The sequence below is a fragment of the Panthera onca genome, chromosome C2, assembly GCF_046562875.1.
Source record: "Panthera onca isolate mPanOnc1 chromosome C2, mPanOnc1 haplotype 2, whole genome shotgun sequence".
Taxonomy (NCBI): Eukaryota; Metazoa; Chordata; class Mammalia; order Carnivora; family Felidae; genus Panthera; species Panthera onca.
The window spans coordinates 89,562,512-89,588,704 of NC_138347.1; the positions used below are offsets into that span (position 1 = coordinate 89,562,512).

At 35.6% G+C, this 26,193-nt stretch overlaps 1 protein-coding gene across 5 annotated transcripts in view; it reads left to right on the top strand.

The window, feature by feature from the left end:
• Positions 1-26,193, top strand: part of TBL1XR1 (TBL1X/Y related 1) — a 177,493-nt gene that overhangs the window by 86,118 nt on the left and 65,182 nt on the right. For 2 of the 5 annotated variants that reach the window (XM_060639243.3, XM_060639248.3), the window contains 2 exons: positions 3,346-3,456; positions 3,748-3,816. The gene's annotated coding sequence lies outside the window, so the exon portion shown is untranslated. Of the gene's footprint in view, positions 1-3,345; positions 3,457-3,747; positions 3,817-19,968; positions 20,078-26,193 lie in introns of those variants that run through there. The other 3 variants (XM_060639245.3, XM_060639244.3, XM_060639246.3) reach the window with 3 other exon arrangements.

The following is a 26,193-nucleotide window of genomic DNA, read 5'->3' on the forward strand; positions in this document are numbered from 1 at the left end:
TAAGAGGTAAAGCAAATGGGTTATAGTTTATGTAGTATACAAAGTAGTTGGTAGGTTTACACTAATTTTATAACGTGATTGATCACATGCTCTTGAGTCATCTTTAAATGGCAAAATAATCAGCATTTATTTGCCACTTCCTGGAAATGGTACTGAAATTACTGGTTATATATAGCCAGGATCTCCTAGACATCTTTAGAATAAAAATCCACAGTTAAGTTCTTTCTTACCAATATGATTTATTTGTGCTGTAATACAGTTTCTACAGTTTTATTTTCAAATATGTATCTACCTATTCCCACATTATATTATGGATAATATGATACATCATTATGGATCTTAAATACTGTGTGTGTTCTGTGCGCTATTCTTTGTTCTTTTGTGGGACAGTAAGGTGACAGATAATTCCCTGGTCTCAAGAAGTCTGGCAGGGGAGGCTTGATAGTAAGCAGTAACACGGTTGTAATAAAGGAGGCTCATTTTTGTGTCCTTGGGTAGTGGGATGAATAATCAAGAGGGGAAGCTGATTTGGGATGAACCTTGGAAGAAATGGACTCGGTTAGTGGCCAAAACCACATAGTAGAAGGAAGTTCCTGGTACAGGATGAGTAATGTCATGGCAGCCAAAGTGTGCAGAGAACAGAGACACTGGTGATGTGCTGGTGAGAGTAGAGGATGTTGGGCAAGTGTGGTTATATGTTTATTTTTGAGAATGAGTGAGCCGGGGGGGGTGGTGGTGGGAGAGAGAGGAAGAGAGAGGATCTCAAGCAGGCTCCACACTATCAGTACAGAGCCCAGCGTGGGGCTCAAACTCAGAAACTGTGAGATCATGACCAGAGCAGAAACCAAGAGTTGGACACTTAACGGACTGAGCCACCTAAGCATTCCGGGCAAGTGTGATTACTAAGGCAGGTGTAAAGGATACACATTTTGGGATTTCTGGACAACTTGAATTACTTTAGTACAAATAGTTTTAATATACATTCTGTCAGATTATCTTAAATATGCATTAGATTTTTGTAATTCTTTGGTAGAGTATATAATTATATCTTTTAAAATTCAGATAATTCATTTTATAAACTTAAGAATTATGTGATATATATGTTTTATATATGCCCTCCAAAATGGCCAGGACATGGCTAAATAAGTTGACTAGGAAAACAGCTAATGTAGGGACTTCCTAAATTTTTCAGATTGTATTATATGTGCAAATGGGCATACCTGTTGACATACCATTTTCCACAGATTTATTCACTCTTGAAATCCTAGAATCAAATATTTATTTCACTATTTAAATATTTATTAAATTACTATTAGGACTCTTTCCCTTAAGGAAATATAGTCTAAAAGGAAAAGCTAAATGAGTCGATGAAGAAAACAAAAGTAGAGAAAAACTAATTAGAGAAAACTGAGATTAGAGACATCTATGAGTGTGATGGAAGAAAGACTCAGTAATCACAGAAAAGGAAGAGAAGAGAAGCAGGCAGAGGAGGAACAAGAAAGACTAGCAACTGGAATGATCTAATTTAGTATTTTCCAAAGGTGGATAGATTTGTGTGAGTTTGTGCGTGGTATGTGTGTACACACCCTGGTAGTGAAAAACAAGTATCCATTGGGGTACAGGACTCTATTAGTCTATTTATGTTTGTTTTAAATTTTAAAAATTAAGTGTTACTAATATCTGATAGATGGGTTAAATTTGCACCCTCATTCCGGCCTTATGTCAGAAAGTTCTATCTAAAGTGGTACATAAAGGGATTGAGGAGTGGGGAGCTCCACAAGGCAGCTGTGGCAATCCCAGTCATTCAGTTCTTTTCTGGGAGTTGCCACGAGTCTGAGCTTACTATTCTAAGTTTACTTGTGTTTGATAACGTAGACTTATGGAGTAATTTCAACCGAACCCTGCAAAACAGACAAATAATTTAAAGATTCATGAAAAAGAAACTGACTGTGAGAAATGTGAATAAGAATAGTAAAGAAGCAAATGGTAGAGCTGATACTTAAACTACTAGAATGAGCTTTTTTACCTATTATGATTTAATTATTTTAGAAGATGGCTAAGCATATAAGAGATTATCAAAAAAGATATTTGACATGTAGGAATACATCTTTGTTCCTTCAGTTTTCTATGTTTTAAAATACATGTAATTTAGGGGCACCTGGGTGGCTCAGTCGTTTAAGCATCCTACTCTTGATCTTGGCTCAGGTCATGATCTCACTGTTGTGAGATCAAGCCCCGCATTGGGCTCTGTGCTTGAATAGCACAGAGACTGCTTGGGATTCTCTCCGTCCCTCTGTCTCTGCCCCTCCACTGCTCACTTGCCAAGTGTGCACACACACACACACACACACACACACGCTCCCTCCCTCCCTCTCTTTCTCTCTCAAAATAAATAAACATTAAAAACAAGTAAAATGTATGTAATTCAGTAACACATGTTAATTATTTATAAATAACTAGAATGGATGTATGCCCAAACTTTTCTCTGTTAAGGGTGCTTGGTCAGTTTTTGGATAACAAGTAGCCCTATATAGCTTATAGCTCAAAAACTCATGAAAACTCTGATAAAACAATTGATGTTCATAGCAAATGACCCTGAGGTAAACAGTTCTAGCTGTAATCTAGTTTTTGTTTTGACTCACTTATGATGTCTGTAGAACATTTGTCCAGTAGGTCTACAAAGGATCTACCAACTGGTTCACAAGTGTCTTGTGCCAAAAGACCTTGGTGCCTGCAGAGGCTGATATGATACTATATGTTGATGTAACTGTGTATAATTTCAGTAAGTGTGTGCCATGTTTAATAAATGTTATTTTAATTCCTAGATATTATAACTTAACTACCCGAAAGTTATTTAGTAGCCCTGAAGTTGTTTAGATTGGCCATGGAGTTGGCAGCACAAATGAGAGTTCTAGTTAATTAAAGATAAGATCAGAGAGGAGCCAACTTAAAGGGATTATATTCTTTCTACAGTTATTCAGTGTATTTGCTTAGTTATCTTTTTAGTGTTTACTGACTTAATTCACTGGTTTGGTGGAGGAGGTAAAGCTCCTGCATTCCTTTCTGTGGCATCAGCTTGCCCTGTTACATAAAATTGTACTCTAGCACGTGGTGGAATCTGCACTGGTCAGCGTTAGACCGGAGAGCCACCACTTTGACAGGGTGTCTGAAAAACAACTTGTATATTTTACACAGAAGGACACAGAAAATAATGTGCTATGACTTAGCAATTGAGATGATGGGGTAAACTCTGTAAAATGTAGACTCTGAAGAGATTAAACTTTAATAAGTTTTGATTGAAATTGTTTCAAAACCAATCATGCATTTGTTTTTATTATTAAACAGAATATATAGAAGATAAGTTCATACCAGTCCTTATGGCTCATGATCATAGATTATGAACATGCTATACTGGGCCCTATCGCAGTAATATTTGCACCAGTTAAGTTGAATGGGGTGAGTGTACACTTTGTGCAAATCCATCTTTTCCAGTCTCCCTTTTGTTCATTGTGTCAACCTTTTAGGAGTGTTGTAAAGATTCAGTGCCTGCCACTTACTACCCCAAAAGTTGCTGCTGTTGCTTATATAAGATAATAGTTGTTTAGGGGAGGAAGGATAATCATTGGTGGCAGGGACCTTACAGAGGTAAATAAAAATAATTTGATAACATGGAAACTTGTTGTGGGAAATCTCTTAAGCTGAATTTGTTTTAGGGCACACTGAATATTGTACTTTCCTTTTTCTCAGCAGCAGCAACTTGTGATTGGCGGTACCGGATATTCAATTGCACATCCCCACATCAATGCACTGCCAATGGTAAGAATTCCTCCCACTCCGAATGGTGGAGTGTTTTAATTGGTCTTTTTATTATTCTCTTACTTGGGAGTGTCTCTTAAGAATTTTTAAAGTTTGTCATAGGTTGACAAAATATATCTGTGTTCCCAGAGTAAAGAAATGTTTTAAAAAATATATGTAAGGTAAGGCACTTAAAGTAATTTTTGATTATTTAGTTAAAAAAGAAAAGGGCGAACCCTTACTTTGGAGAGTTCCATCATCTATAGATTGTATAACCACTTGGCTGTAGTTATCAGGATGAAAACTATTATTATATAGCGATCATCTTGTATTTTAACAGGTGGGCTATATTTTATGAATAGAATTTTCTTGTTAAATAGTCTTTTTGCATATTGCATTTATCTTAATATTTATAGTTAATGGGCAGTTAAATGTCTAAAATTCTACCTGTTTTTAGTGAGTGAATGATTTCCAAGAGAACCATCCTTAATATTTAAAAAGATCATTTAGAAACCTTTCTCTGTGGAATAAACATCTGTGAACTGTGTTATACAGCAGAAAAGCCAATCTGTAAGAGCTGAGATAGCTCTCTTTTCTGTATATGTCTTGGATAACTTTTGGCAAGAACTCTTCTGCAATTAAATGATAGAATTGGGCTAAATTTCTAAAGTTTATTCTAACTGTAGGCTGAGTGATCTCATTACTGTTAACTAAAATCAGAATGACTCTCCCTTACAAAAAGTAATTCTTTACCTAAGTGGTATTGGTATGTATTTTAGAGTTCAATAAATAGGACAATTAATTACTTAATAATCAATTTCAAAATGTTTTCTGTAGTACATTATTAAAACTTTTTTTTACTTAATCAAATTTTTTATTTTAAACATTAAATCAAACAGCTATAGAAACTGAAAAAGACTTCTAGAACTTGGTGGGAAATAGATGTATCAGTCTGAAATAAAAGCTACTAAAAATTAACTAGAATCAGAATAAGTGGGTGAGATGAGTTATCTGTGAACAAATTCCTAGGAAATGATTCATTTTAAAGACGGGCTGGTCAGTATGTTGATAAGAGGAAAATTTCTTCTCTCTTTCCCCCCTCTTATTTTCTTCAACATTCCCCATTAACTGCTGAGAGAGAATGTTTTGTGTGGCCTTACTTGACACAATGACATGGTTCTTCATTAGTTTATGAGACGCTTGCTGGGTTCTTTAGGGTGCTTGGGTGACTCATTAACCATTGTTAAAATCTGCTGTTTTCTTCTGAAGCATTATAGTTTCTCATGTAAGAAACAGCTCTCTGGTAAATCATCATCATTTGGATTACCTGCCCTTGGCTTTATGTTTGAAGTTCACATTTGAAACCTGTTGGTTTTCTTGATAGTCTTAACTATTTGTGGCATGTCCCCCTTAAGAATCCATTGTGCAGGCCTGTTGGGTATGTGAGGTACAGGTGCTGTGTAACTGGCTACTTCTTCTAAGTACCTATCTTCAAGTGAGTTTTTGAATGTGCCCCTCACAGACTGTATGTTGTTTTGTTTTTGGAACAGCTCTTAGACTGTATTTCAAATCAGGTTATTTCCAACACATTTACCAATTTTGTTGAGAATTCCTTAAATCATTTTTTTTTTTTTTTTTAATTTTTTTTTCAACGTTTATTTTATTTTTGGGACAGAGAGAGACAGAGCATGAACGGGGGAGGGACAGAGAGAGAGGGAGACACAGAATCGGAAACAGGCTCCAGGCTCCGAGCCATCAGCCCAGAGCCCGACGCGGGGCTCGAACTCACGGACCGTGAGATCGTGACCTGGCTGAAGTCGGACGCTTAACCGACTGCGCCACCCAGCGCCCCTCTTAAATCATTTTTGAGTCATGATCACAGAAATTTATGTTAGTTCTAAAAATGTGTTAGTGTTAGAGATGAAAAAGGCCAGGATTACAACAAACTTGCTTATAGTCTAGCTGAGGACACGACAGCCATTTGTACATACTTGCATGATGTGCTAATAAATTTATAGGTATTGGTTCACAGTGGTGGTTTTCTCATGAACCTGAGAAATGCCTGTGTTTTGAGTTAAACCTGTGCTATGTAGTATCTTACATTCTTTCCCTGAAAATGCCATAAAGGAATGCTTTGTGGGAACACTTACCTTACCTCTACCACCCCACCCCCACCCTCAACTTTGTTTTTGATATAAATAAGCATGAGGGATTCATAATATTCTTTTTTGCTTATTCTTCACTTGGCTAGGTACAATTTATTTTAACTCTAATTGTACCTTACATCATCATGCTTTACAGCTACTTTCCTAAATAAATGTGGATCCCATTGTATTAATATAATCTATTGGCCTACAAGTGTATATTATTATTTTAACTTTTTATTGTGCACATTTTCAGACATACACTGAAGAAGACAGAATAGCGTAATGAACTCAGCTGCAGTGGTCAGGAATTTTGTTTCATCTTTAACCACCTTGTTTCCATGTCCCCCCCGCCCCCCGTTATTTTGGAGCCAATACATGTATCATATGATTTCATTCATACATATTTTATTTAGTATGTAGCTACGTAAGATATGGACTATTAAAATTATATATATACATATATATATATATATACACACACACATACACAATACCATTAATCACACTTGAAAAAGTGGTAATTTTTTTATTTGAAAAGGGATTTAAATATACTTTTGAAAAATTATAGTGAAAACCAAAATTGGTCATCTTAAACATTTTTAAGTGTGTAGTTAGTACACTTAAGTGTAGTGTTAACTCTATTCACATTGTTGTACAACAGATCTCTAGAACTTTCTCGTCTTGCAAAACTCAAACAGATTGAAACTGATATCCGTTAAACAGAAAAATGCCCATTTCTCCCTCTTACCGGCAGCTGGCAACAAACATTTTCCTTTTCGGTTTTATGAGTTTGACTACTTTAGATACTTTATATTTAGTATAAGTGGAATCATACAGTATTTGTCTTCTGTGATTGGCTTACTTAGCATAATGTCCTTTGGTCTGATCAGTCTTGTAGCATGTAGCATGTGACAGGATTTCCTTCTTTTTAAAGGTTGATATTCCATTGTATGCATATATCATATTTTCTTTATTCATTCATTAGTGTATGCTTAGGTTGCTTCCATCTTTGGCTGTTGTGAATGATGCTGCAGTGAACATGGGTGTGCAAATAATCTCTTCAAGATCCTGCTTTCACTTCTGGGTACATACCCAGAAATGAGATTGCTGGATCATATGGAAACCTCCATAGTGTTTTCCAGAGTGGCTGCACCATTTTCTATTCCCACCAAAAGTGCACAAGTATTCTGATTTCTCTTTGTCTACATTCTCTACATTCTGTCCAACACTTGTTATTTTCTGTGGTGTTCTTTTATTTTTTTGATAGTGGACATTCTAATGCATGAGATGATGACAATAATTTCTTAATATCAGTAAGGAGCTGTTTAGTTTAAATGTTCCTCATTTGCTCATAAATAATGTTTCTACAGAGTCACTACAAAATCCATACATTACATTTGGATGGTATATACACCTTAACTCTTCCACCTTCTTTATTATATTTTTTCCCTTTTAACTTACTTGCCATGTAAATTTCCTCATTCTGTGTTGTTTATTATTATTATTATTATTATTAATTTTTAATGTTTATTTACTTTTGAGAGAGAGACAGAGACAGAGTGTGAGTGGGGAGGGGCAGAGAGCAAAGGAGACACAGAATCCAAAGCAGGCTCCAGGCTCTGAGCTGTCAGCAGAGAGCCCATTGTGGAACTCAAACTCACAGACTGTGAGATCATGACCTGAGCTGAAGTCAGATGCCTAACTGACTGAACCACCCAGGCGCCCCTATTTTTTAAATTGCATCCCTGTAGTAAAAAGCTTCTCTTTCCCTTGTACTTTTTTGTAAATCAGTAGTTATATCAAAGAGCTTAATCTAATTCAGGTTTTTCTTGCTTTATTTTGTGGTGTTAGGGTGACAGAATATTTCATAAGGAGGTGCTGAGTACTCCAAGAAGAAATAGCTGTTTAATTGTCTCTGTTTGTGAGATTAGGTTACTGTTGATCACTGCCTAGATCTCTTATTTCTATGCAAACATTCAAAACGTTGATATCCTAATTATATCAAGGCTTCATATATGATCTGTAATATCTCTGTAAAAGAAACTTCCCTCATCAGATGCTTGGTTACTCTGTGGCACAGTTTGCACAGGAAAGGCATACTAATTACTTGATTCTTTCCTTTATTTACCAACTTTCAAAGTATTTGAGTTGTTTCCTAGAATCTTGGAAAAGTAGACCAGTGAGGATTTTTTTCTTTTTTTTGAAGTGTCATTGAGCTTGTAGATTGAAATAGTTTATGTTTATTGCATTGTAGTTTTTATTTTGATGATGATGATGCTCATTGTCTTGGCCAGACAAGGCTTTTTAAGTTGGCTTTTACATAAACTTCTTTTTCTTTCATATATGTAAAATATTAGGTATTATTAAATATAAATGTAATATAACATTAAAATATAAAATATAGAATATATATGTGAAATATGTCAGATATAAATAAATATATAAAATACATATAGAAGTATTACATAGGATTTTTTGTCTTAATATATGTTTATATATCTAAACCAGTACCACCAACATGATTACTAAAAACTGCTTTTTTGGCCTTTGTCCTGCTGGGGTTTACAGTGTTAAGTATTCTGTTTTATAGTACTTGAAGTACATTCACCTGTATGATTTTTCTGCCATCTTGTTATATAGTCAGGTCCGTTTGTTTCATTTTATTTTTAGTGTTTAGCATTTAAGTGTTTTGATTTAGTTTTGTTTTATAATTATATATAAATCATTCATGTTAATTATAAATAAGGTACATTTTTATTTCTCCCCTTATAGGTAACCGGTTTTAACTATATTGCTATTTAAAAAATATATATACATAAGCAAACCCACGTGTATACGTAAACTAGAGATCATCTTAAAGCACTGTATAGAGCTAGCCTGCCTTCCTTTTAATAACTGTGTAGTAGTCCATTACATGGATGTACCTAACTTGTTTCAAGAATGGGAGTTTTATGTGTGACCATAAATATGCATATTATTTTTTTAGGCAATTTGCCAAATTCCCTTAGACATTTTGGCATCTTCTGTTTTTTTTTTTTTTTCCCCCACTTACAAACAGTATATAGTCAGAACTTATATATATATAGTCTGAAAGTTGAGAAATCGTATCTCACTATAGTTCTAATTTGCATCTTTTCATATTTTTTAGAACTATTTGTGTGTCTTTTTCTTTGAACTGTTGAAAAGATAGATTCTTATTTTCAAGAAAATCTGTCAACTTTTTTGATCCGTCCCTCAGACCTCCTATTTTCTCTTGTTCTGAGTCTGTAGTCATGTCACAACTTCTAAAAATTAATTTGGTTTAACAGTAATATTTTTCTGCTAAGAAAACAACTAAGCTGACTGGCTGTCCTATGTTTGATTTCAGGGGAATTGGACCCTTGATATAACCATTTTATTTGGAAAATGAACCCAGAAAGTTCCTGTGGGTGTGATGGAGTAGTGGGGAAGTAAGAAAAGATAGAGGCCAGTAAGGATGCCTTAAACAGTAGATTACTGTTGTGGGCAGTTGAGGCTCAAATCATGTAGGGACCTCTGGGAGACTGAATAGAACATGCCTCTGAGTTATTTCACTCAAGGGGCATTGAAGTGGGAGTAATTTGTCTACCAACTCCCTTTCCATATTGGTGGAGTTACGCTTTCAGGGTGGGCAGGTCCTCAGCAACTTCTCCCTGACCTAAACCTGTGGCCAGAGATGACCCGTAGGTGTTAGTGTAAAAAAGCTGCCTCGTTCCTAAGAAAAGTTGAGCGGTAAGTGGATGTGGGCTGGGCACTGCCAGCTCTGTTGCATCAGTGAATGTTCCAGTTTGCAGTTACATTCTCAGTGTAAATTAGTAAATCATTCTTCTCATTCATAAATTGCTCTAGTGTATTTTGTTAACATTTATTCTCTCAGAACTATATTATCCTAAGAGAACTGATAAAAGTAAGTTGTAGCTTGCTAGACTGAGGATAAGGCCCCAAAGAGTTGTGACCCTTCCTAGAGGTAGGATCATTGAGGTGGTGCATATTGAGAAACCAATGATCTGTTCCCTTTTACTATCTACTTTTTTTTTTTTTAAGTTTATTTATTTTGAGAGAGAGAGAACATTCCAGACAAGCTCCACACTGTCAGCACAAAGCCCAACTCAGGGTTGCAACTCACAAACTGAGATCGTGACCTGAGCCGAAACCAAGAGTCGGACGGACAGTTAACCACCTGAGCCAGCCAGGCGCCCCTACTACCTACTTTTTAATTATATCATCTGTGAATTAACTTGTTCTATTCATTGTAGAAAACTTCATTGTCATTATTTATCATCTTTTGTTGTCATGTGATTTTGAAGTGGTGTTATTAAATGTGAAGAATGAATGGCATTACTATATAGATGGCATTGTATATTCATATTCATTTGGTTGTGAATTTACGCCTCTGGAGAATTAATTTTCAAATCAGTAGTAAAATGCATGTTGGACTTCTATTAATCCCCTGTATCTTACCACTGGATGATTGTTCTTTGATGTGAGGCTTCTGTAACTAAAATGGAACCTGAAAGATTGTGTTATCTATCATTTGAAAGTCAAAGAAAGCTTGAATTTTTACATAGATTTAAGCCTTACCTTAAATGTAATAGTAGAACTTGTTATGGTGGGTTGCTGTTGTTATTTAAAAATTGATCTTCATGCTTCACATAATTTTGGCATCTGTTCCCTAGGTTTTAATATGGACACCATGCAACTAGAAACAAAATGTAGCTCTCTTCTTATCTCAAGGAACCCAGAATAGAATGAGAGCAAGAATTTAAAACTCACATAGAGGTAGAGAATGGGTGTTAAATGGAAAAATGTTAGGGGGCCCCTGGGTGGCTCAGTCGGTTAAATGTCCGACTTTGGCTCAGGTCATGATCTCATGGTCCATGGGTTCAAGCCCCACATCTGGCTCTGTGCTGACAGCTCAGAGCCTGGAGCCTGCTTCGGATTCTGTGTCTCCCTCTCTCTCTGCCCATCCCCCACTCATGCTCTGTCTCTCTGTCTCTCTGTCTCTCTCTGTCAAAAATAAATAGACATTAAAAAAAGCGACTTAAAAAATAAATAAAATGAAAAGTGTCCTTGGGGCACCTGGGTGGCTCAGTCGGTTGAACTTCCAACTCTTGATTTAGGCTCACGTCATGATCCCAGGGTCATGGGATCGAGCCGCATATCCCCCCTCTTTTGGGTGCTTGGGTGTTCTCTCTTGGTTAAAAAAGGCGGGGGTGGGGCGTCCTATCTTCACTTGTTTTCTGGCCTTATTTTTAAGTATTTCAAACTTTTCAAACGGTCTGTACTATGTTAAATTCAGTCTTACTAGTAGGTTCTAACACATTTCAGGGGTGGGCTACGTGATTTAGTATTAGCAGTACAGCCATAACATTTGAAACTACAGGCCGTTGCAAATTTCTTGAATGTATTGAAGCCATTAGGAGTCTCTATTTTTTTACCATTCTTCCTTTTATCAATCCATCCATCTTTCCAGTGGATAGTAATGCATTTTTTTTGTTATTTAAGTTTTAATTTTTTGCTCCGAAAGGAAATTAACATAGTAAAGTTTGGTATGTAAAAGACAGGAGTTTCTGATTTTAATATGTACTATTTATTCTCTTGTGCATGTTCTGCCAGTTACTGCCTTTTTAAGCCAGTTACTTTCAGTCATATCTTTTGATTGTTTTCCTCTGGTTCATTGGAACAGAGATCCTTCACAATGACTAGTTTCTCTCCTTCCTGTGATTGCCATTTTCTCCTATAAGCAGGATCGTTAAAAAAAAAGATGCTAATGCTCTTATTTCACTATATTATTTATTTCTAGTCGGATGTTTAATGGGATCATTTTATTATAATTTGACCCTTTTAAAAAATGACTTAGAACACAAGGGTTTGCGAATTTAGAGTAGATTACATAGAAATACTTCAAATGTGAAGTATTTGGAGACACCAAAAGACATTTGATTAATTTAAAAGTTCTTTGATGAATGATAAAGTAAATAAAAATCCGACCAGAAATGGAAGGATGAATGAATGTTCTGTGATAGAGTGTAAATATCTTATTTAAATAAGTCTCTGTAACTTTGTGAGGTTTTTAATATCTCTGTTTTATAGATGAGGAAACAATTATTCCTGTTTATAATCACCTAGATGATAAATTGTAGAGATAGCTCTGAACTAGGTCTTGTTTCCACAGTTCTGTCATTTCCTGAGAGTTGTCTGCACTACTGTTCCAATACAGAGATGGGAACCATGGTGAAATGGGACTGGGGTGGGACCATAGGTTCTCACAAAGATCACTTCTCCTTTATTTTCCATGAGAAACAGTTAAGGAATAAAATTGTTATACTGTCCTTCAAAACAAAAGAAATTATATCCATTTAAAAAATATAGAGGTTTCAGTGTTCATAAATTTATTCAAAAAATTAAGGTTTTTTGTTATTTTCATTCAAAGGAGAGATTTGATAAATTAGCTGAAATTTCAGAAACTAAGTCACAGTAAAGCATTTGATTTGAAAATTGTGAACTTTTGAAGTATATTTTGTGTTTCCTTCACTAATCTTTAAAATCATTTAATTGTTTTATAATGCTATTTAATATATTCCCTACATGATTGTAGTTCCCTACAACTGTGGATAGAATAAAATAAACAGTGGCTTTCATAAAAGTAAATAGTTTATTATTATTTTTAATGTTTATTATCTTTGGGAGAGAGAGAGAGAGACAGAGTATGAGCAGGGAAGGGGCAGAGAGAGAGGGAGGCACAGAGCCTGACGCGGGGCTCAATCTCATAGACCACGGGATCATGACATGCACCATAGTAGGATGCTTAACCGACTGAGCCACCCAGGTGACCCAAAATAAATACTTTAAGTTCACGTATTTGGAAATGATATGTAAGCCATTTATCTACCTGTTTTTTTTTTTCTTTTATAGTGGGTACTCCCCATAGTAGAGATGGAAATTTATTTCAAAAACAAACTTTCTCTGATCTATCTGCCACGTGGGGATGACGTTTTTACCATCACCAATAAGTTTGTGTGTGTGTGTGTGTGTGTGTGTGTGTGAGAGAGAGAGAGAGAGAGAGAGACAGACAGACAGACAGACAGAGAGACAGAGAGAGGTGACTCATTGAGACACCTTGGCCCTTGGCCCTTGTTTGCCATTGTGTCCTCCTCCCCTTTCCACCTCCACATCTGGACCCTCAGTCTATAGTTGTGGTAGCCACTAGTGATATGTGGTTGTTGAGCACTTGAAATATGACTAGTCATGGTTGAGATCTGCTATAAATATAAAATGTATTCTGGGTTTTAAAGATAAAGAAAAATCTTGATTTTAAAATACTGATTATAAGAAATGATCACATTTGGGTTATATATTGAGTTAAATATATTAGTAGAAAAATTGCCACCTGTTTCTCCTTAAAATTTTCATGTGGCTACCAGAAAATTTAGAATTACATAATGTGGTTTGCATTGTGGCTTGCCTTTTATATCTGTCAATAGTGTTGCCCTAGACCTTGCCAGTCACAGCTACCTGACCATAGTTTCTCCTTATTTGTCAGAAACAAGTAATGAGAGCAGTGAAGAACTTGGCTAATGCTAAGATCTGGGGAAACAGGAGTGACCCTCAAAGCATTCCTAAAATTAGTTCATGGTGTTGCCAGGTGAACTGGGGGAGACCTAGCCTGTCCCATAGGTGTCATCAAAAGTTCTTGGTGTTGTCACAAGAAAGAGTTCAAGGACAGACATGTGACACTGTGACACAAGTGAGGAAGTTTATTAAAGTGAAAATACAGTCTGGGGATGTGAGCTAGGGTGAGAGAAGCTGGAGCACCTGGGGTTTGTTGGGTCTCTATCTTTTATTGAGAGCTGTTAACTAGGGGGTGGAATATTCATTACCTGGGCATGGATGCAAGGTGTTAGGAGTTTTCTTCCTTATTTGGTCAGGGTTTCCTGTCGTCTCATCTGCTATTTTGAGCCTGTCCAGTTTGATGAGGTTTGATGTGGTTTGATGTAGAGTGCTGCCGCCAGGCCTCTGACTTTCCCCATAGCCAGCAATGACTTCCTTGTTGCTGGCCTCCAGGTATTCTGTTAGAACCTAACTAACTGCCTACTCTAACAATGGGTCTATGTTATAAAGGTAAGTAAGTTGTCATCACTCACTAAGTAGGTCCTAATTTCACAAATAGGAATTAGGGCCTAGAGAAGTGATGTCACTTTACGTATTTTGTCATGGTTACAGAACCGAGACTTGAATCAGATGTCCTCACTTGTAGTCCAGCGTTCTTAAAAATTGTATATCCTACAAATTCATAGAATCAGAATATTTTTCAAAGGTGAATCATGAGAGCTTTCAGAGGGGCTCAAGAGGAGACAGAATAAGGATTAAAGCATTTTAGTTAGAGATGTCTAGGTTTTGTGTTGATGTTTTTTTACCCTCCATTACTATTCAGTGCTAAAGATGCAAAATGTCAGGAAAATTTTCTTTTATTAAGATGAGATTTTTTTTTTCTTATCTATTTGTGTTATTTTCTTATTTGGAAGATCGGTTATTCAGTGCTTGCTTTCCTTTGTCTACACTTGTCAAATCATTTTTTCCCTAAATTTTTCCCAGTTGTGAAGTTTCCATTTGGTTCTTTTTACTTTGTACTTCTGAGAACTTCTGTGTTTCCTGTCATTATAAGTGTATGCTTTTACCCTGGGGAGGATGGATGAAAATAGCTGCCTTAACATTTTTGTTTGATAATTCTCATATCTGGGTAATCTCAAGATTGGCATCTTTTCTGGTCTTTTTCTTTGAGAATTGGTCAGATTTTCCTGATTCTGTGTATGTAAAATAAATTTGTGTTGTGTCTTGTCAGGAGAATGTTGACTTTTTTTTTTTTTTTTAATTAAAACAGGTGATGAGCATGGTTAGGTTCATGAGAACTGCACGTTCTCAGTGTTTGTGGCCTGGGCGTTGTCAGTCTCTAGCGCCAGTTCAGTTTTCAAAGCCTTTGCCCTGCTGCTTTTGGTCTCCTTCTTGCATGCACCACTCAGGGTTAGTGTGGTACCTGAAGAGTGGCTTCTATCAGAAGGTCTCAAAACCTTAGCTTCTTTGGGTGTGTTCTTCATACATGTGTTGGGATGCCTTTGGGACTTGTATTGGTTCATGTACAGAGTTACAGGATTCCCTCCTCCAGCTCTCAATCTGTGGCTCCCAGAGGCCTTTTCTTGGTTTAGTTTGGCTTTTCAGATAGAAAGAGACTGAATCAGTCAAGCTCCTGAGGAGAAAAAGAAAAGCCAAAAAGAGATTTATAAATTATAGCTTTTTTGAAGTGGAAAAATAGGGAGTTATAATTTTAAGAATGAAGTTGAGATCCTACTGAACAAATTCTCCCACAAATTGTGACTACAGTCTCTGGCCAACATATAAAAAAACATGAGGACACTATAGGGCAAACACAAACAAGTAGAAACTGGACTGGAGTGGTTTCTTAAAAAAAAGGGAATGGCCTTGGGTGAGTTTCTCATCTTGATGGTGTTTTGCTTCAGGCAGACTCCTCTTGGGTTGTTTGCAGTCTTACTGGCTTGAGGAATGAGATCAAATTCACAAATACCACAGCAGCTGTAGAGTGATGGCAGTCTAGCAGGAGGAAGAGGGAAGAAATTCCGGAAAAGAAAGAACCACAGTGGTGGAATACCAGATTCTATGTATAAACTCTGTCAAATATGTGGCTGACCCCTAAACTGGAAACAGTTCAGATGTCTGTCAACAAGAAAATAGATAAACTGCTGTGTATATATAACACGGTACTACTGAGTAATAGGAAGAGAGTATTGATACTTGCACCAACCTGGATTAATCTCTGAAACATCATGCTGAGTGAACGTAGCCTTACAGAAAACTAGGACATGATTATGATTCCATTTCTGTGATGTCCCCCAAACATGCAAACTTACATATTTCTGTATTGGGGTAGGGCAAACAAAACTAATGTTGGGAAAAAAAAGTGATTAGAGGGCTTAGAAATGGATGCATGGGTGTTGGAGACAAGGATTAAGTGGGAATGGGCATGTGGGAATTTTCTAGGGTGGTGGTAATACCCTATATCCTGTTAGGGATTTGCATTAGTTAAGTATATCATTGAATGGTAAGTCTAATATCTATCCATTTTATTTGTGTAAATTTTTTCTTTGAGAGAAACACTGTATTAAACACTATACTATAATTAATGACAGAGAAACTGAAGTATATATGGGGAAAGTGTACTGATCTGCAACTTATTTTGAAATGGTTCAGAAGATCAATTGAGAGGATGGTAAGACAAATAGAAGGAAATGTTAATTCTAAAGGCTTGGTGGTGGCTATGTGAATATTTTCTATACAGTCTTAAATTTTTTTTCTGTATGTTTGAAAATTTTCACAATAAAATGTTTTAAAACTACTAGTGGGTAGTATTTTTCTAAACCACTTTCCTGTTTAATAGGTTGTTAGTAGCTTTCATCAAAATTGATATTTTTTAAATTTGAAAATACTTTAAAATTTTATGAGTGACATTTTTCTGCCTTCTGAATTCTGAACTTTAAAGGATGCAGTAAGATACAGAAATATAAAGAATAAAAGTAAGGCAAAACATACCCCCACACAAATAATTTGATTACTTCAAAGTGATACAGCAAAGGCTTATTAAGATCATTTATAATACATAAATTCTGAGGGGATGGATACATAATTAGAGTATGCTCAGAGTCAAGTATGATGAATGGGATATGGAATCCCTGGGTTTGCTTATTTTGAATATGTTTTTGAAAATACTATTAGAGGCAATTATTAGATTCTCTTTCCATTTTTTAAATTGACCAGTTGTCATTTATGAAGTTTGACTTAGAACACATTCTTTTACGTGCATTGTATTTATTTATCAAGAGGAATGTTGCATGATTTTTATGCTAGAATTATTAGGCTAAATTAATTTGTTTTTTAAAAATCTGTATTTTAGGAATATAGTGATAGTATGTTAATGAGTTGGTAGGTTAAAAAGCATATGATCATTTTTGCAAAATTTTGTGGTTCTTTTGTAAAGTTTTGGGAGAGAAGTATAGTGCTAATAAAAATATAAATTTTTAATTATAATATATTTAATATATATTATTTCTATAATATATAAATATATAATATTAAATATATAAATATATATTTAATATTATATTATATTTATTATATTTATATATAATATAATATAATATACCCAGGGGGCTCCTGGGTAGCTCAGTCGGTTAAGCATCCGACTTTGGCTCAGGTCATGATCTCACAGTTCATAGGATTCTGTGTCTCCCTCTCTGTCTCTCTCCCCTCCCCTGCTTGTGCTCTGTCTCTCAAAAATAAAAAATGAAATAATGTAATATCCAATATTAAGTATAATGTTTATAAAATACTAATTCATTTCTTATCCTCCATTTATTTACTGTTAGGAAATCTATTCTGAAAGGCTTGATTTTCAAAATGTATATATCAGAATAAATTTTAAGCAGGTGAGGATGAGAGAAAAGTAAAACCTTAATATTAAAATATAAAATGTAATAATGAGATGTGAGATTTAAAAAAATTTTTTAATATTTTTACTTATATTTGAGAGCGAGACACACACAACAGAGTGCAAGTGGGGGAGGGGCAGAGAGAGGGGGAGACACAGAATCCGAAGCAGGCTCTAGACTCTGAGCTGTCAGCACAGAACCCAACAGGAGGCTCAAACCCATGAGCAGTGAGATCATGACCTGAGCTGAAGTCAGATGCTTAACCGACTGAGTCACCCAGGCACCCCAAGATGTGGGATTTTTAGCAATTAATTTGATCATCTTAGTTTCTTTTTTATTGGCATTTTTTTCTTACCCAGTCATAAAAGGAGACTTTCCAACAAAACTCAGCAGTTATTAGATATATTTTAGAAAATAAAAAGTTATATGAAATTGTGTTATATATGAAATTATGTTACAGAGTTTCCTATTTTCTTAGTGATCAAAATAGATTTGGACTTATTTTTGGTCTTTTGTCTTTTTCTCTCCAATTGTATTGCAATAATATAAAGAGAATTACCATTTCTAGATAGAACTTTTTCAAAGCTATAGCCATTTATATTCCATGAATTCTGTATTATTGATATGTAAATGAAGTATTTTGGTCTTTGAGCAAATTGTACCGTGTGCTGACTTCTCTAAGTAGGGGAAAGAATTAACAAATGTTTTTATGTTCTACGGAGAAATTTAGTGAGGAACAGTCCAGTGGGCTTCATGTGATATACCAACTAGTTATTTAAATTCCAAGTTCTCCTTTAGCTGCTGATCTTGGTGCCAACGCTTCTTGGAGGAGAATATCTTAGGACAGTGGTTCAGTCAGTCCTGAGTTTTTGCAGGAGACAATTTACATCTGTATAATACTGGCTAAAACCAATATGGCTTGTAGTATTTTATCATTAGTAATAATATTATTGTCAAGTTTAATGTTTTAAGTCTCTGGAAGAGTCTTGGGGGTCGGTAAGGTAGATGGAGAAAATTGCTGAAAACAGCTTATGCTCAAAATAGAACCCTAAAGTATGCTTTGCATATCCATCCTGATTTCTGTTGTTTGCCATTAAGTGTAAGGTTATTTTAATCAGCTCATTAGGATTGTAAATCAAAATACCTAAATTAAAACGGAAAGTAAATTCAATGTAAAGGAAAATTTTGTTTCACAGATTTTTATCTCAGACACATGAATATCACCACCATTTTAAGACTAGCCAAGAACAAATTTCATTATCATCAAGACTGCTTTATTTTTGCCTTTGTTTCTGCCAGCCAGAGAGAAATTTTATTAGTGATTCTGAATAACTTATTAGGCAATATATTGCCAAGGTGAAATGCTCAAAATGAATAATTAATGGAATTGGGTGTAATTTTATAGTCACTTTAAGTAATTTGCATAAAAACAAGCTTTAAAAAGCAAGTTTTTTTTTCACTGAATGTTTCATCCTGTCTTTACATCCTTTAAAAGACACAGATTACATTCTTTAAAAGAGATTACATCCTGTAAAAGAGTAGAGTTTTGATAGATTCTTGATTACAGTGGTATGTTTATTGGTTCTGTTGTCCCTGGAGTTTTAAGTCTGCCAGGTAAGAACATAAGCAAAAAATAAAGTAGAATGTCACCTGATCTATGAACTTAAAATTTAGTATTATGTTTGTTAGACCCAGGAGGATTTACTAGGACCAGGCAGTTAATGTTATGTAGGTGATTGCAGTTAGAAAACCCCTCATTTTTTGAGGCACCAGAGCCTTTCTATTATTTGTTACTGGTAGTAGCTTGATTTCCTTCAGTGTAGAAAACTTAAAGACACTCTTTAAATGTTTCTGTGTGTCACTGGGGAAAAAAATGGTTTATTTCATTTAGCTTTGTCAAAAGAAGCCATGTTCTATTTTGAGAGCTAGTCAGAAAAAAAATAAATATTATGCTTAGGGAAAATATACGCATTAATACAGAAGGATATCACAAGCAAAATTATTGTGTTTTATTACATGTTAAAATTCGGTGTTTATTTTACTTTAATCATTTTCCTTGTCATCTTTTTGTTCAGTTACTTAATTAGGGACACTTATGAGGCACTTTTATCACTTAGCGTAATCATTAGCCCAAATGTGTTTCTGCACTGTTTTTAGATTTACTTGGGCAATCTGACTGGCCAAAGGTGAATTGGTTTTTTTCAGGTCATAATTTGGTCACTCATTACTAATCTAGCTTAGATGATTATGCTCCTAAGGCAGGTATATTATAAAAACCTTTCTAGCAGTTATAAATTTATAATTGCTATTTGAAGTTTAAAATTCTATGAAAATTGTTTTTGTCTCTGTTCCCACCTGCTGTTTCCACTGTTAACAGTTTAATTCCACTGTTAACAAAAACTCTACATTTTATTGCTTCTTTCGGAGTTTGTCCACAGAATCCCTCAGTGTGAAAGCTAGAGGAGCCCTCTCAGATATCTAATTCAGAACCCTCATTTTACAGATGAGGAACTGAGGCCTTGGACTAGAACAGAGGTCCCCTCACTCAGTCCAGGACTCTTTCTATTACATCATGCTGCCTGATGTTTGTTTATGGAACTCGGCAACATCACATACAGGGTGAGCTTTTTTTTTTTTTTTTTTTTTCTTTTAAACACACAAAGTGATTTCCTGCTCTAATCAACTGCTATTCATCATTCCTGTCTAACCCATTCTCCTTTTTTACCCATACCTGTCTTAGTCCATAATGTAGCCCAGTTACTTTGTTTTGCTGCTACTACTTCTTGGCACTCAACGGTCATTTTTAAGAGTTAAACTCTTAGTAAGGTTTCTTATCAGTAACCACTGTAGCTTTACCAGGCACGATAGCAACAGTAAGTTAAAATTTATGACAGGGATGATTTTGTAGAGTTTTAAATTTAGATTTAAAAAATGAATTACAAGTATGTACAAGAGCATAGATACTACATCTAAGAGCAGATGTGATACGAGATATGAAAAGAATTTTTTATGAAATAATAAAATGCCAAAAAATATTAGCCAGTGGTGTTACATAATTATAACAGTGGTTTATCCTGTGAACTCACGGATTTAGATAAGCATATTTGCATTTTAGATTCTTGAGTTTTTTTTGTATTGATACTCAGATTGACCCATTTTTGGCTAGTGAGTGCTTGTTCAAGTTGATTTCTTGTGTCCTTTAGACAAGACTTTACTACTTTGGTAGCTTTCTTGTTTTCTGGTTTAAGATAACATGGCTTTCACGGGTACCTCAAGGACTTTCAAGTTCTCATAGTAAGTTTATGATTTACAGGTTTCTGTAGGTCCAAAGTGCTGTTTCTACTCCACTTTCCATATTATTTTGAATTTTTATGAACATTGGCCAACATTAATTTTGCTTTTGTGAAAGAGGAGGAAAAAACCAAAATCTTTCAGCTTAATGAAAATTAACCTGTTTCTCTTGTATATTTATTTTTTTTAATCTGTTGTCTTATGTCACTGGAATAACCATGATATCAACCTTTACAATTTTCGGGCAAACTAAAGCACTAATGCTCATCTATGAATGCTGGTTAAATTTGTTGGAATGGACAGGATACCACAACACAGTCACACGGATACTTTACAGCACTTAACATATATATTTTAAAGGTTTTGGCATTCTTTGACTAGTTATTTATCAGCCATTTTAAAGGACCCCTGTCCACCAGCCAGATAACTAATTGGATTTCAGGTGAACTACATCAGAGGTCTAGAAATGTCATGTGACAGTAGTTTTCCTGAAAACGTATCTGTGGGGAGAAGGGTTGTGGATTTTTTGTTTAATCAGTGTATAATTATATATAAATTGTGTGTGGATTATATTTCTTATGCTGGAGTGGGAGAGCTGTATTTTATGACATGAAGTATTTTTAAAAAATACATTTGAATAGCTACTATGTGTTAGGTGCTAGATATGAAGTATAGACTGTCTTTTAAATATTTATAATTTCTAGGGGTGCCTGTCTGTCTTAAGTCAGTTAAACATCTGACTCTTGATTTCAGCACAGGTCATGTTCACATAGTTCATGAGTTCAAGCCCCACATTGGGCTCTGTGCTAACAGTGTGGAACCTGCTTCTAATTCTCTCTCTCCCTTTCTTTCTCTCTCCCAACCCTGGTAGCACTCAATCCCTTTCTCTCTCAAAATGAACCAATAAACTTTAAAAAAATAAATATTTATAATTTGTGGTCGAGGAAACAAATATGTGTAACAAAACGTAATATAATGACAGCATTAGCACTTAAATTATAATTGGTTTTCCATACATTCTTACCTACCTGTGAGGTATGTAGGTTAATTTTATTTGTATTTTACAGAACAAGAAACAGGCTCAGGGGTTTGATTTAATGTCCGAATGTCAAAAGCAATAGCATTTGAAAGAAGGCATCAACATTCTGATTTCTAGTCTAGTAATCTTATACTACTGCCAGGTTTTCACAAGAGTCAAAACAAAACAAAAAACAACACAACTATGATGTTGGTATTTGAACAGGCTTTCATAAGGAGATGACATTTGTAGAATAGAAGAATTTCAGCACGTGTAGTTGGAACAAAGAACTAAAAATGCAAGGGTTTTAAATGATACACCTGAATATATGCACCTTATGGGTAAAGTACGTTCAAAAAAGATATTGTATGGCTGGGTAGGTACTTTGAAATCATCGAATGAGAAACTTAAATGGCTGGCTAATCAGTTTAGAGTAAGATGTGGAAGTTACTAGGTAGCAGTAAATATATATGATATAATCAGTTATGTTTGATGCCTTGGTATCAGAAGATAATAGGAAGAGACCTAGGAGACTCTGAGGCTGTTGTAATACAGATGACAAGTACTGTAAGAAGAAAGGCTTGGCTGAACATGGTGCTGTACAGGTAATAGAAGATAGAATCTCTAAGATTGCAGGTAAAAGCAGAGATAGGAAGTTATATCCAACATGATACTAAAGTTTGTTTATTTTAGAGAGAATGAGTTACAGAGGGGGACAGCGGGAGAAAGAAAATCTTAAGCAGGCTCCATGCTCAGTGTAAAGCCTGACATGTGGGTCGATCCCACGACCTTGGGATCATTACCTGAGCCAAAATCAAGAGTTGCATGCTCAACCAACCGAGCCACCCACACACCCCTCATACTAAGGTTTAAAGTGCAGTGAATGGTAGAATCAGTGATAGTTATGAGCAAGAGGAGAAACAAATCTTGGAGAAAAGGATATAAATTGCCTTGGGTGATACTGAATTAATGAGATTCTGAAAGGCATATAAATAGATTTGTGCATTAGTCAGCTGGAATTAGAATGCTTGAGTGGGAAAGATCTGGATATGTGGAGTGGCACATAATAGGAGAAGTTGGTAGCTTTCTAAGTCTTTAGAGTGGCTGAGATCCTTAGCTGGGAGAGTAGACTGAAGACCAGAAGGCTAAAAAGTCCACTGTACACATGTTAGGGCAGAAAGAAGAATCAGCGAGAGAGGGGAGAGGGCAGAGTCAGGAAGCCAACTATTGGAAGTTCAAAGACTGTTCTCATTTTATTCTTAAATGCTGAAAAATGGCCAGGAGTGGAGATCAAGGAGCATGAAAACCCATTGCATTTGGAGGTTATTCGTAGCAAAGTGTTTTAAGTTGAAAAGGTCAAAAGTAAACTTTAACAATAACAAAAATATTTTTCTTCTTTTATACATTATATTTAAACGTGTAAATGTTATTTACATTTTGTGCCAAAGAGTATACTCTTTCCTTTTGTTCTTCCATCAGTTAATTATTTTTCATGACTGTATAGTCCGTGAATATTATTAATGTACCAGTCTTATTTTGGTACCCCTTTTTAATGGACGTTTACTTTATTTGTTTTTCTTCTTTCGCCACAATGTTCCTAAAATAAATATCCTTAGGAACTTATGCTTTATTTCTCTAGGTTATGAGGCATCTGGGTGGCGGTTAAGTATCTGACTTCGGCTCAGGTTGTGATTGCGCAGTTTGTGGTTCAAGCCCCACATCAGGCTCTCTATTGTCCGCGTGGAGCCTGCTTCACAGCCTCTGTCTCCCTCTCTATCTGAGCGCCCCCCCCCACCCCCCAATAAATAAACATTAAAAAATCTCCTTATTTCTCTAGGTTGTAAGGTACATGTATTTGTTGAACTTAATGACTGACCATTTTAAAAACAACAACAAAAAAAGTCAAATTCTTACAGTTCCTGCTACTTTTACTTGTAATAGAGGTTGATGATTGTTTTCCAAAAGGCTTCTTCTCATTTCCACTTGCAGTATAGGTGAAAAACCTTTCCCGACATTACTGTCTGAAATAGGCAACTAGATCTTTTAAATATCTACCAATTTTAGCGAGTGTAATTTTACTCCTTGTTACTTTGATATGTGTTTCCTTGATAACTAGTAAATCTTTATGTACTCAGATATAGCTGTTTTTCTTGTATAGTTTTTGAGATTCCAGTTTTGGTTAAAAAGATTTTATTCTCTCTAGATTGGTTATGTAGCCTCATTGTTTTGTTAAGAGGTATGTATGTGTAAGTGCATGCATACACACATTTATTTAAAATATCTAAGTACGGGGACGCCTGGGTGCCTTGGTCGGTTGAGCGTCTGACTCTTGGTTTCGGCTCAGGTCATGATGTCACAGTTTGTGAGATGGAGCCCTGTCATCGGGCTTCATGCTGACAGCATGGAGCCTGCCTGGGATCCTCTCTTTGGTGCACGCGCGCGCGCTCTCTCTCTCTCTCTCTCTCTCTCTCTCTTTTTCTCTCTGCCCTCCCCAGCTTGCTCGTGCGCATGTATGCGTGCACTCTCAAAAGAAATTAAAAAAAAATTAAAATATATAAGTATTATATCTGCCTGGAGTTCATGTTTTATCTATTGTAAAACACGCGTGCCCACTTTTATTTCCTTTCAGAGGAATAGTCACTTGTGGCAACACAGATGTCTACACTCCATCCTTTTCCTTTGCTCAGACCTTTGTGTCTTTCAATAGAATACTATGTTTAGTTGTATAAATTCAGTAAAATTTAAAATAGTTTTATTTGGTCTTGGGATATTTATTTTTCTTACCTGTTTTTATAGGTGCTTATTATTGGAGCAGGGAAAAGCTACTGTATTAAAACTCCGTAAGCAAAGGCTAGTAGGGACGCCTGGGTGCCTGAGTTGGTTAAGCATCCAGTTCAGCACAGAGCCTGCTTGGTATTCTCTCTTCCTCCCTTCCTCTCTCACTCTCTTTCTCTCTCTCTCCTCCCCACCTCCCTTCCTCACCACCTCTTACATGCACACTCGTGCTTTCTCTCTCAAAATAAATTAATAAATGTTAAAAAAAAATGTCTAGTAATGTTGCTAATGATATGATAGGGTATCATAGAAGACCCAACAGATTCTATGATAAAATTTTTCTCTTTTGTATCTTTTTTTTTTTTTTTTTTTTGCTACTTCAGAAAGTGCAAGTAATAAAGGTTTTGAAGTAAAAAGTTGAGGAGGCACTCATAAGTTTTACTGAAGTCACCTAAGATGTGAGGGGTTTTTGGTGAGATGGGGTCTTTGAGGGAAGTTTAAAATTCTTTAAAATCCATGATGGAAAAATTGATAAGGAAATTCAAAACCTAATAAAACGATTGCCAAATGGCTCAGAGGGGCAAAATGATGTTAGATACCATTATGGTTTGGAGTTTAGATAAGTGATAGGGCTTGAGTGGGAATTGGCAAGACTACTTGAGCTTAATGTCAGGATTATAATAGCATTTGTTGTTGAAATGTCAGATCAGGATATTTGCATCAAAATGGAGAAAAAAATATATGTGATCCAGGAGGTATGATGATGGATTGAAGGATGCTGAGAAGTATGAGTAATTTGAGATGACCATGAAAATCTGTTCAGTTAGTAAGTGAGTAGATCACAGATTTAAGGAGTTTATAGTAAAAGAGAGGGTGTGTGTATTTGTGTTTGTGTGTGTGTTACAGTTATGGGATGTAAAGGTAGAGAAGTTTTTGAAGTATGTGCATGACGTACAAGTCATGGTTGGCATGACGCCTGGGATGTACCTCTGATTTGCTAAAACTTAAGACTTTTCAGGGTTGTCATGAAGTTTATGACATTACTTTGAAAGAGCTGCCACAGGTGAATTTGATACACCATATTAAGCAAGAACCACTGGTGGGCTGGAAATGAGTGTGGCGGGCCTTTTTCTTTCTTCATATTCAGTGTTTGGCCAAAAAGAAATGGAGATACAAGTTACTGAATTGGTGGAGGTAATGGAGATCAAACTGGGAATGGTTGAGAAGGAACAATGAATCTTAGTCATTGAAGAAGATCTTTCTGGTCTTCTAAAACACTGTTGACTAGAAGAAAGAAAGAGCTTTATTCACTGTTTTCAACAAATAATAATTGAGTGCCTTTTGTGAATCGGGCTGTATTCCAGGCACAACCATAATGAATAACAAGGATCAAGTATCCACGTTCATGTAGCTTGCATTTTTTTTTAATGAACATAAGTTGTCATTCCTAGAATATTTGTTGAGTCACCAGTGTTTGAAAAATCTTAACCTGTACCACATATTGTACGATCCAGTATTTCTTTAGACTAGTGTTCTATATAAACAAAAACATTAATTTTGAAATGAATGCTTTCATTTGTTGTTGCCTCTGACTACTTTTTGCTTGTTGGTAAGTATTTCCTTGAAACTTTCCTTTACCACCAATAAAAGC